Genomic DNA, 10,000 nt, shown 5'->3' on the forward strand with positions numbered 1-10,000 from the left:
AATATTTTAAAAACTAAACCTACATTTACTTCCTGCAGCGTCACAAGTGTGTCAGCAATATACAAACCTACTTATATGCCTTGCCCATCGAGCTAACCCCGATGGGCGTGCCCCTGACACTGGGCAGGCCAGGATTTTAATCGCTGCAGGTTCCTATATCTAAATTTCTAATCTAATTCCTACTATCTAATTTTAACCTACGTCATTTCCAGTGTAATGTCAATTCCGGGTAATTCCTATTCCCCACCCCCCCTGTTCCCGCGCGTGGCGGATTCCAGACTAAGAGTCGGCCTATCCACGCGCAGGCGGAATGGGAGTAGGGCGTATTAGTCGCAATTTGTGCTATTTAGTCTAGTTCCCTCATGTATTCTCTTAGCACCTTTTGTGATACCTCGTTGGCGAGTTTATTTATCATTTGGAAGGTATCTTCATGTCTAATTAGGTTATAAGTGTCATAGTCAGATAGTTGGTCTCGTAGTGTAGAGGCAACATCATTGAAGAGAGGGCACTCGTAAATCACATGATCGGGAGTGCCCTCTGGTTCACCACATTCACACGCGGGTGTCGCCCTTTTCCCAAACCGGCATAAGTATGCCGGATAAGGTCCATGTCCAGTGAGAAAATGGATTAGCCCTCTGGTTGGTTCGAAGTATTTCATTTTCAGCCGTTCTGTAATACTTGGTAACAATTCATGTGTCCTGCGCCCTGTTTCATCAGTATCCCATAGTTCTTGCCATAGTTGTACTCCTCTTTTCCTAATCTCGCCCTTATCCCCAGCCCTGATACCTAAGATTTCCTCTATTTTTGTTATGTTTCCCTTTTTACTCCAGAACCATGCAGCTTGCTCCCTGATTTTAATATCCAGGGGGCAAAGTCCCATTATAACTGTTAATGCTCCTCCAGGTGTTGTACGATAAGCACCTACCGATCTTAGAATCATGTTTCTTTGAACCCTTCTCACTGTCATGGCGGGCACCACCCTCGTGAGCCTGTGTGCCCAGACCCCCGAGCCGTAACCCACTATCGATGTTAGTATACTATTGTGATAGAGTTTTATAAGGTGAGGTGGTAGATGAAATCTTCTGTGTCCTATGGATATGAGGTTATTCAGTGTTTGAATAGCTTTCTGGGTCACGGTTTCAATGTGTTTCCCAAAATTCCACCTCTCATCAATGATGATGCCCAAGTAACGTGCGTCACGTCTCCGAAGAACCGGCGAGCGGTTGATACGTACGGTCGGGTTACGTATTAATTGTCCCTTTAATAGCAAGTAGGTGGACTTACTTGGCGACACCGTCATTTTGGTGTTTTGACACCATAGCTGTAGTTTATTTAAGGCAGTCTCTATTTTAGGTTCAATGTCTTCGCGGCTTCGGCCGCCGACCAGCAGGAGGAGGTCATCTGCATACGCTATCACCTCTAGCACTTCCTCACTTTGTTGTAGGGTGTCCAATAAAGGCTCCATATGGATGTCCCAGAACAGGGGCCCGAGTACGGAACCCTGAGGACATCCCTTTGTTATAACTTTTCCAATTCTCTTGCTAGAGGATGATAGCCAGACCTCCCGTTCTTCACAATAGCTCCTCAGGCATCCATATAGCGGCCCTGGACACTCCTTCTCCCGCAAGCAGGAGAAGAGCGAAGGCCACCACAGGTTGTCGAAGGCGCCACTGATGTCAACCATAATGCCCACCACGTACTTATGCGGGGTAGAGCCACAGACCTCAGCAGCCAGGGCGATCGCATCAGATGTCGATCGCCCAGGCCTGAAGCCGAACTGTCTGTCGCTCACCCCACGCAGCACTCTATGTGCAGCCAGTCTGTCAGCTAGTAACTTCTCTAATATTTTCCCTAGTATGTTGATTAAGCAAATAGGTCTATAAGATTTTACATTTGTAGGATCTTTATCTAACCCTTTCCGAATAATGACTACGTTTGCTGATTTCCACACCCTAGGAATTTTTTGCCGTATCAGACACTCATTGTATAGGTGAGTGAGTGGTGCAGTTAGCTGGGGGGCCAGGAACTGCACCACCTCAGCCACAATGCCGTCTGGCCCGGGAGCTTTTCCCCTTTTAAGTGCTTTTATATGGGCAGCTACCTCTTCCTCCGAGAAAGGGTAGACTGCCGTATTATTGATGTACTCATTTTGGTCTTCATGTCTTAATTGTTGTTGCTGGTCGGATTCTCCATCCGCACTATCGTCAGGCAACAGGGACTGGAGGAGGACCTCAGCAGTTTCCTGCCAAGACTCCGTCATCCTGTCCCCGTGCCTAACTGTTGACAATTCTAGTGGAGAGCGGATCTTCTCTCGAACTAGTTTGTACGGTGTACCCCAGGGGTCCTGTGCCAATTGGCTCTGGACGAAGTTTTCCCAGCTTTTTATCCTAACATCCTGGAGTTCTTTCTGAAAAAGACGTTTAGCCTCCCGATATTGTATCAGCCATCTTTGCCGTTCCAGCCAGACGACACTGCGCTGGTAATACCTTCTCAGCCTCCTAACAGACTGGCGCATAGTTTCTAGTTCGGGCGACCATGGCGATGGAGAGGCTGCAATGGCCTTCCTCCTGGTCGGTACGGCAGCTTTCACCGCGTTCGTTATTGCGTTGGTCAGTTCTTCTGCTCGGTCATTTACGTCTATGTCAAAGTCTGCTTCACCCTCTGGTAAGGCAGGAATGACGCACTCCCTGGCTAGTCGTTCCCAATTAGCCCTTCTGTAATTAAACTGCATCTCCCACCCCATGGCCCAGCAGGACTCTTTTCCACCTATAATGAAAGTAATTAAATTATGGTCACTTGTAGTGGCGTTTTCCTCCACTTTCCACTCCTGTATCGTGTTGATTGCATTAGGGGTTGCTAAAGTTATGTCAATATTCGTACCTGGTCATCCTCCCGCCGCATAGGTTGGAGGATTACCAGGTTTGTTGGCTATCACTAGCTGTGATGCCATGATGTAATCTTCTACTTTTTCTCCATTGGTGTCCCTTGTGCCGCTGTGCCATAGGGGGGATTTTGCATTGACATCAGCCGTGATTATGATTCTTCGTCCCTGCAGTGCCGTGGTTACTGCTGCCAGATGGTCAAGATGTACTTCAATATTATCTCCGTACTGAAAGTACATGTTAATTAATATGACTGTTTCATTAGGAGATAGCAGCTCCACGACATTGCAGTGACTGTTATTAAATTGTGATAGTATAGTCACTTTCAGGGCTTTGTTCGTGATGATTATTGCCGCTTTCGGATTATCTCCTTGGCTGATTACTTGCCACGTCGCGGCTGTGAATGTGATTTTTCCATCCAGGGAGTACGGCTCTTGTAGACAGAGCACATCGAGCCTCCTCTCCTCCACTTCCTTTCGGAGCTCCTGCATTACGAGTCGACTGTTGTGTGTGTTAAGTTGGCCAATTGTAATTTTTGTCATCTATGGAAAGTATGTATGTATGTGATCGTTTGGCCAAGTCTTGTTCCAGTCATACGTAAGACGTCCATTTGCCAACACTGACTGTTCGTATATGTCGTTTAGGTCAAACTTTTCTCCTCGTCTTTCGAAAACTTTCTTTAGTAAGTCTCGCAGGGCTCCGAAGTCAGTGGGGAGATTCACTGACTTTAGCTGTATCCTGTCCACAGCCTCCATTACCGAGAAGGTGACTCTTCTTCCGTATTCGTGCCCCACGCGGACCACATGTCGTAAGGCAGTGGTCAGGGTAGCCGGCTGCTCTAATCTCGCCAGTTGCATGGTGAATTCTAGGTTCGGATATATCCGAACTGGGTCTATTGGCGGTAGTCTTACCACTGAGGTTTCTACCGAACTAGTTATGGTGTTCTCTTGTATAGGCTTTTGTTCTTTTTGGTTATCTATATTTGCTGATACCTCAGGCACAGGATGCTTTTGCCGTTGCAGGTGTATAGTCGGCTTTACTCCCCTGCTGAGAGAGGAGGGAGTAGCCATAGGGATGGTTTCTGTCTGTATGCATTTATCTATTTTTGGTGGATCTGTTTGAATGCCTTTGTCGACTGTTTCTGGTACCGGATCCCTCGAAAGAGACTTTATGAACTCTTTGAATCTGCTTGCCCTAATGGCGTCCCTCCTCCTTTTGCTAGGGGACTTTCGCTTTGGCATCCTGTTTTGTTGTACGTACTCAGCCATAGTCCGTTCTTGATATTAGTCTTTGCTCTAACATGCGGTATGTAGGGCAATTTCGTCCTGAGGCTCCACAGTTTCTCTTCCCACGCCTTTTGCAGGGAATGCACACGCTTGCAGCTTTGCATTCTTTGCGTGTGTGTCCATCTTCGCCGCACCTGGAGCAAGCCGACCCCCTGGTGCAGTGCCTTAGAACATGGTCCAAGTCTCCGCAATTGTGGCAACGAGGTACCACAAGGTAGTCTCTAATATTGATGGCATGAAAGCCAATGTACAGTCTGCCCATTGTTATGATTTGTTTCCACATTGGTGCTGTGACCTCAGCGACGTGATGCACGACATCACGATCCCGAGGTCCCGTTTTGAATCTTAGCTTAAAGGAATCCTTAAATTCATTCTCATTCATGTGATCGAAATTTTGATCCTTTATACTTTGGTGTAATTCTTCATTCGTTATTGTTGCTGGTACATCGTATAGAATGACCAGTGGGTTTCTTTTTCTTGGCGGTTCACACTTTACCACCGAGTTCAGTTTAGGATGTTTTAACAATTTTTCTTTGTCCTCGTCTGTGGCCACTTCCACAATTACCGAGTTTCTACTGGGTTTTACTTTATTTATTCGTATTTTGTCTTTTACTGGGTCAACACTTTTAGTCAGCAGTTCTTGTATCTTTTTTACGCTTGTGTCTTCGCCTGGTAGGGTTCTGAGAAAGACCGCCGTATCTGACCGCTTGGTCATCTTGGCGATCGTTTCTTTTGTGGTTTGGGGCTTTGGCGGTGCTTGCGCGACCACTCCAGCCCAGGTTTTTGTTGGTTGCCTTCTCAAACGTTCATTTTCTTTTTCTAGCTCCTGTACGCGGCCTTCGAGCTTGGCGTGGGCGATGGCCCATGCAGCCAGCTCGTTCTTTATAGTGGACAAAGCCGCCTGACTTATCTTGCCGTTCTTAATATTCTGCTCCAAGAGCAGCGTAACACGTGCATGTCGTTGCGTAACGGTTTCATCCTCTGCTAGTCCCATCTCGTCTTGTGGAGAGGGATCAAGCATCGCAGATGCTCGCTTAAGCGCACTCGATTCACTCGTCTCAGGTGTAGCCATATTGTTAACGAGTGAAAATAAGGTGGGAGCCCGTCTCTTGCCCCGGACCGGCTCCTCTGGCATGGGGGGGGACTATTGCAGCTCGCCCACCGACCTCGCCCCTAGGTCAAGGGCACTCCAGAGCTGCAGGGTTCAACGCGCCGTTGCCAGCGCACTGGTCCCCATCGAAGGCCTCGTCGTCGACGATTTCACCCGACGCTCCTCGGCAAGTGCACCCCGCACTCCGGAGAGGCGGATGCACCCCTCGCCCTTCGCCGCCTACTAGCCCGAGTTTCCACCCGAAGGCCGAGGACCCACTCCTACTCAGGTGGTGGGTCGGTCCCCCAGTCGTTCGGCGGTCTGGGCCCATCTAACCTGGCCCAGGCGATGTCACCACCACCTGGGTTTGGCAGAACACGCCCCGGTTACCCAGAGGCGCGGCGAAGCACCCTTGCCGACTCGCGCCGTGATCCCACGCCGACAAACGAGGTCGCCGGCATGCAGAGCACCTGCTGGTCTGTGCCCTGCGAACAGAAAGGGACTGGTGTTCGGTCCCTCGACACAGCTCCCCCTGTGCCACGCACCCTTCGCTTTCGCATCGGGTTGGGTCGCAGCTCTCCCTTTTGACGCAAGGCAGAATGCCGAGCTTGACGTCTGGCACCACGGGAAGGCGGAAAGAGCTACTTGGGAAGGAGAGGCTGTAAGAGACGCTTCACTTCCCCGAGTGAGGACTGCCGCGGCACGCCCGACTGGAAAGCGATACGCCCCAGTGCGAGCCTCCGTGCCTTACGGCGCGCCGGCAACGGGCGGGCCCGCGCCGAAACGCGCCGTCAAGCGACTGACCTCACGCCAGGACTCTGTTTGCATGTATTAGCTCTAGAATTACCACAGTTATCCAAGTAACGTGGGTACGATCTAAGGAACCATAACTGATTTAATGAGCCATTCGCGGTTTCACCTTAATGCGGCTTGTACTGAGACATGCATGGCTTAATCTTTGAGACAAGCATATGACTACTGGCAGGATCAACCAGGGAGCTGCGTCAACTAGAGCTGAGCAGCCGGCCGCCCGGGAGTGTGTCCCGGGGGCCCGCGCGAACACGCAAGCGTCCGCTCAATTATTCTGCAAACAGGAGGAGGCTGAGCTCCCCTGCACAATACACCTCGAAACCCTCTCAGGTCCCGGCGGCGCGCAGCGCCGTCCTAAGTACTTGGTCGGGTTCGAGAGAGGCGCAATCGCCCGGAGTTTGGCGAGTAGACGCTTTAGGTGCGACCACCCGTGCTCCCAACTGAGCTTGCTTCTGCCGACAGAGGCCCGGGAGCGTGCTGTCGTGGCATTGCCGGCGGGAGACAACACGCGCCACCTACGGTGGCCGGCAGCTCCAACGCCAGCGCCACAGAAGGACAAAAGCCCCACTTGGGTGCCGAAGCAAACTCTCCCAGCACAGCGCACGCGCCAACACGTCCGCACAGCTGCGATACAAACCACCTGCGAGAACCGCAGAGGCGACCGAGCAGCAGACGGCGTCGCGGCGCCGAGCGCCGGGCGGCGGCGCATCCTCAGCGCACACAGTCCTCAATCGGACCAGCACACTGCAGATGTCCACCGCGCTTCGCACCGGGCCCGCGAGGACCTACTTTGGCCGCACGGCGCCGCGTGCAGGGTGCGCCGGCGCGCAGCTGCGCCGCCTGCCGCCTCCGTCGGCCGGCGCGCCTGCCACTGGCCGCCCCCACCAGCCGGCTGTAGCGCGTGCGCCCACGCACCGCGCGGCCAGCACGCCGGGAGGCCCCCCCTCACCGGCCGGGGACGGTCCCACCCAGCCACCGCCGCGTATCGCTTCACACCCACATGCCATTCACGTTCGTGGGCATGGTGGGTATCGCTGAAACAACCGGTTGGTAGCTCAACCGATCGTCGCCATCACTGATTCACCTCTAGCGAGAACAACCGCACCACAACGGTTTACCAGTTGTTCATTTGCGTAACGTCACCAGCAAACGTAGACGTCCATCGCCATTTGCAAATTCAACGATTGTTGCATGCCTGTGTCAGGTGTCACGACACACTATGTCTGCCCACATACACGCAACAACATGTGCACGCTTCGCGAACACGTGGAAGGTGGCCCCCGTACGTATGCGATGTCCATTGCGCGAACGACTGTCAACCGGCCTCTGTCGCATGTCGCAGATGTGGAACGCAGTGCACCATGCTATCACGGTGTGTGAGAAGAGACGACTACGTCTGACAACACGCGCCACTACATCAACAGACGGCTCATGCTGATCGCCATCCACGGCATACCATACTGCAATCCAGCTCTTATAGGGAGACGACACGTAGCTGAGTGCACAATATTTGGACCGTAGGGTTCGCCGTTGTTGGCGCAGTCGTGGTACGGTCACACATGTACCACGATGTATCATTCAGTACATGAGGACCAATGTGCAGTACAGTGTGTCATTTGGACGTACAACATCAGCGGACAGTTGACACAAGCCGTACCACAACGTAGGCTGTGCTTCGCCATGCGAATGCCAATGAACAACTGCGAAGGGCATTGAGCATGTACGTCCTGCTGCCATCCGCATTACAGTGTATAGCTGCAAGGTGTTTAACATGAAGCGATACTCTGGGGACCGGGCAGTGCGAGTGGCAAACTATATTGCGGGGGTTGCAGTTAGGCAACACTACACTAATTTAACGCGTCGTATGACAATTACAGAGCGGGTTAAGGCCCAACGTGTGTTGGGTTAAGGCCCAACGTGTGTTGGGTTAAGGCCCAACGTGTGTTGGGTTAAGGCCCAACGTGTGTTGGGTTAAGGCCCAACGTGTGTTGGGTTAAGGCCCAACGTGTGTTGGGTTAAGGCCCAACGTGTGTTGGGTTAAGGCCCAACGTGTGTTGGGTTAAGGCCCAACGTGTGTTGGGTTAAGGCCCAACATAGGTTAGGTTAAGGCGCAACATAGGTTAGGTTAAGGCGCAACATAGGTTAGGTTAAGGCGCAACATGGGTTAGGTTAAGGCGCAACATGGGTTAGGTTAAGGTACAATATGGGTTAGGTTAAGGTACAATATGGGTTAGGTTAAGGTACAATATGGGTTAGGTTAAGGTACAATATGGGTTAGGTTAAGGTACAATATGGGTTAGGTTAAGGTACAATATGGGTTAGGTTAAGGCGCAACATAGGTTAGTTTAAGGCGCAACATAGGTTAGGTTAAGGCGCAACATAGGTTAGGTTAAGGCGCAACACAGGTTAGGTTAAGGCGCAACACGGGTTAGGTTAAGGCGCAACACGGGTTAGGTTAAGGCGCAACACGGGTTAGGTTAAGGCGCAACACGGGTTAGGTTAAGGCGCAACACGGGTTAGGTTAAGGCGCAACACGGGTTAGGTTAAGGCGCAACACGGGTTAGGTTAAGGCGCAACACGGGTTAGGTTAAGGCGCAACACGGGTTAGGTTAAGGCGCAACACGGGTTAGGTTAAGGCGCAACACGGGTTAGGTTAAGGCGCAACACGGGTTAGGTTCAGGCGCAATACGGGTTAGGTTAAGGCGCAATACGGGTTAGGTTAAGGCGCAATACGGGTTAGGTTAAGGCACAATACGGGTTAGGTTAAGGCACAATACGGGTTAGGTTAAGGCACAATACGGGTTAGGTTAAGGCACAATACGGGTTAGGTTAAGGCACAATACGGGTTAGGTTAAGGCACAATACGGGTTAGGTTAAGGCACAATACGGGTTAGGTTAAGGCACAATACGGGTTAGGTTAAGGCACAATACGGGTTAGGTTAAGGCACAATACGGGTTAGGTTAAGGCACAATACGGGTTAGGTTAAGGCACAATACGGGTTAGGTTAAGGCACAATACGGGTTAGGTTAAGGTACACATTGTTGTAAGGAAAGGTGTTTTGGGGGGGGGGGGCCGGTTTGTTGATTGTGATTATCGTAAGTAAATGACTGCGGCATCATCTGATTTGCCATGTCAGGGTGCACCTTTGGCTCATGACAGGCGGCGCTCTGATTCCATGCTTGTGGCAGACCTGTGTCTTTCATTCCTGCCATTGTTTGTGTGCTGTGACAGGAGGCAGTATTGTGATGTTGGGTGTACCCCTGTGTAGGACATGTGTGGGTGTTGGTGGCTTAGCTGAGCAATGGTGGTTGTCGGAAGGGTGGGATGTTCTGTTTTGTGAGTGGACCTCCCGGTCTGGTTATGATAGTGTGGATTGTCTAATGTGGCGGAGAGGATGCACTGGGTGTTGTTCCATGCTGGTGCTTACATATTGTCTCTGTGCCTGTTACAGGCAGAGAGTAGTGCGTGATAAGAGTGTCTGGCTGACGTGTGGTTGTGATTGTGAGCAGAGTCTTTCAGCATGTATACGGACAGTTGTATACATTATCTGTATTTTGATGGCTCTATCTATTACTAATCAGCGCCGTGTATACGTTTCATCCGGTTCCAGTCGAAACTGTTGTATCTCCGTACATTAGTGACACGGCGAGGCCGCCACGTAGTTACTCGTCTCGGCAGCTTCCACCGGTGTATGGCAAATGATTATAAGGAATCAGTCTAGTCGTCAATACCGATAGTGTGACGTCACATGTCTGGGGTGGGGGACGCTGCGCCCTTCCGGTGGGTCATGGCCTAGGAAGACTCTTCCCACGCAGGGGGGGCTTGGACTGTCATTGACTCTTCCGAGTAATATACTTGCCGTACGTTTTTGCGACTGCGAGTGCAACGCTCACCGGTACCGACATGGATGGAGCGCCTCCTAGCTGCCGCT

The sequence above is a fragment of the Schistocerca americana genome, chromosome 6, assembly GCF_021461395.2.
Source record: "Schistocerca americana isolate TAMUIC-IGC-003095 chromosome 6, iqSchAmer2.1, whole genome shotgun sequence".
In the NCBI taxonomy this organism is placed as follows: Eukaryota; Metazoa; Arthropoda; class Insecta; order Orthoptera; family Acrididae; genus Schistocerca; species Schistocerca americana.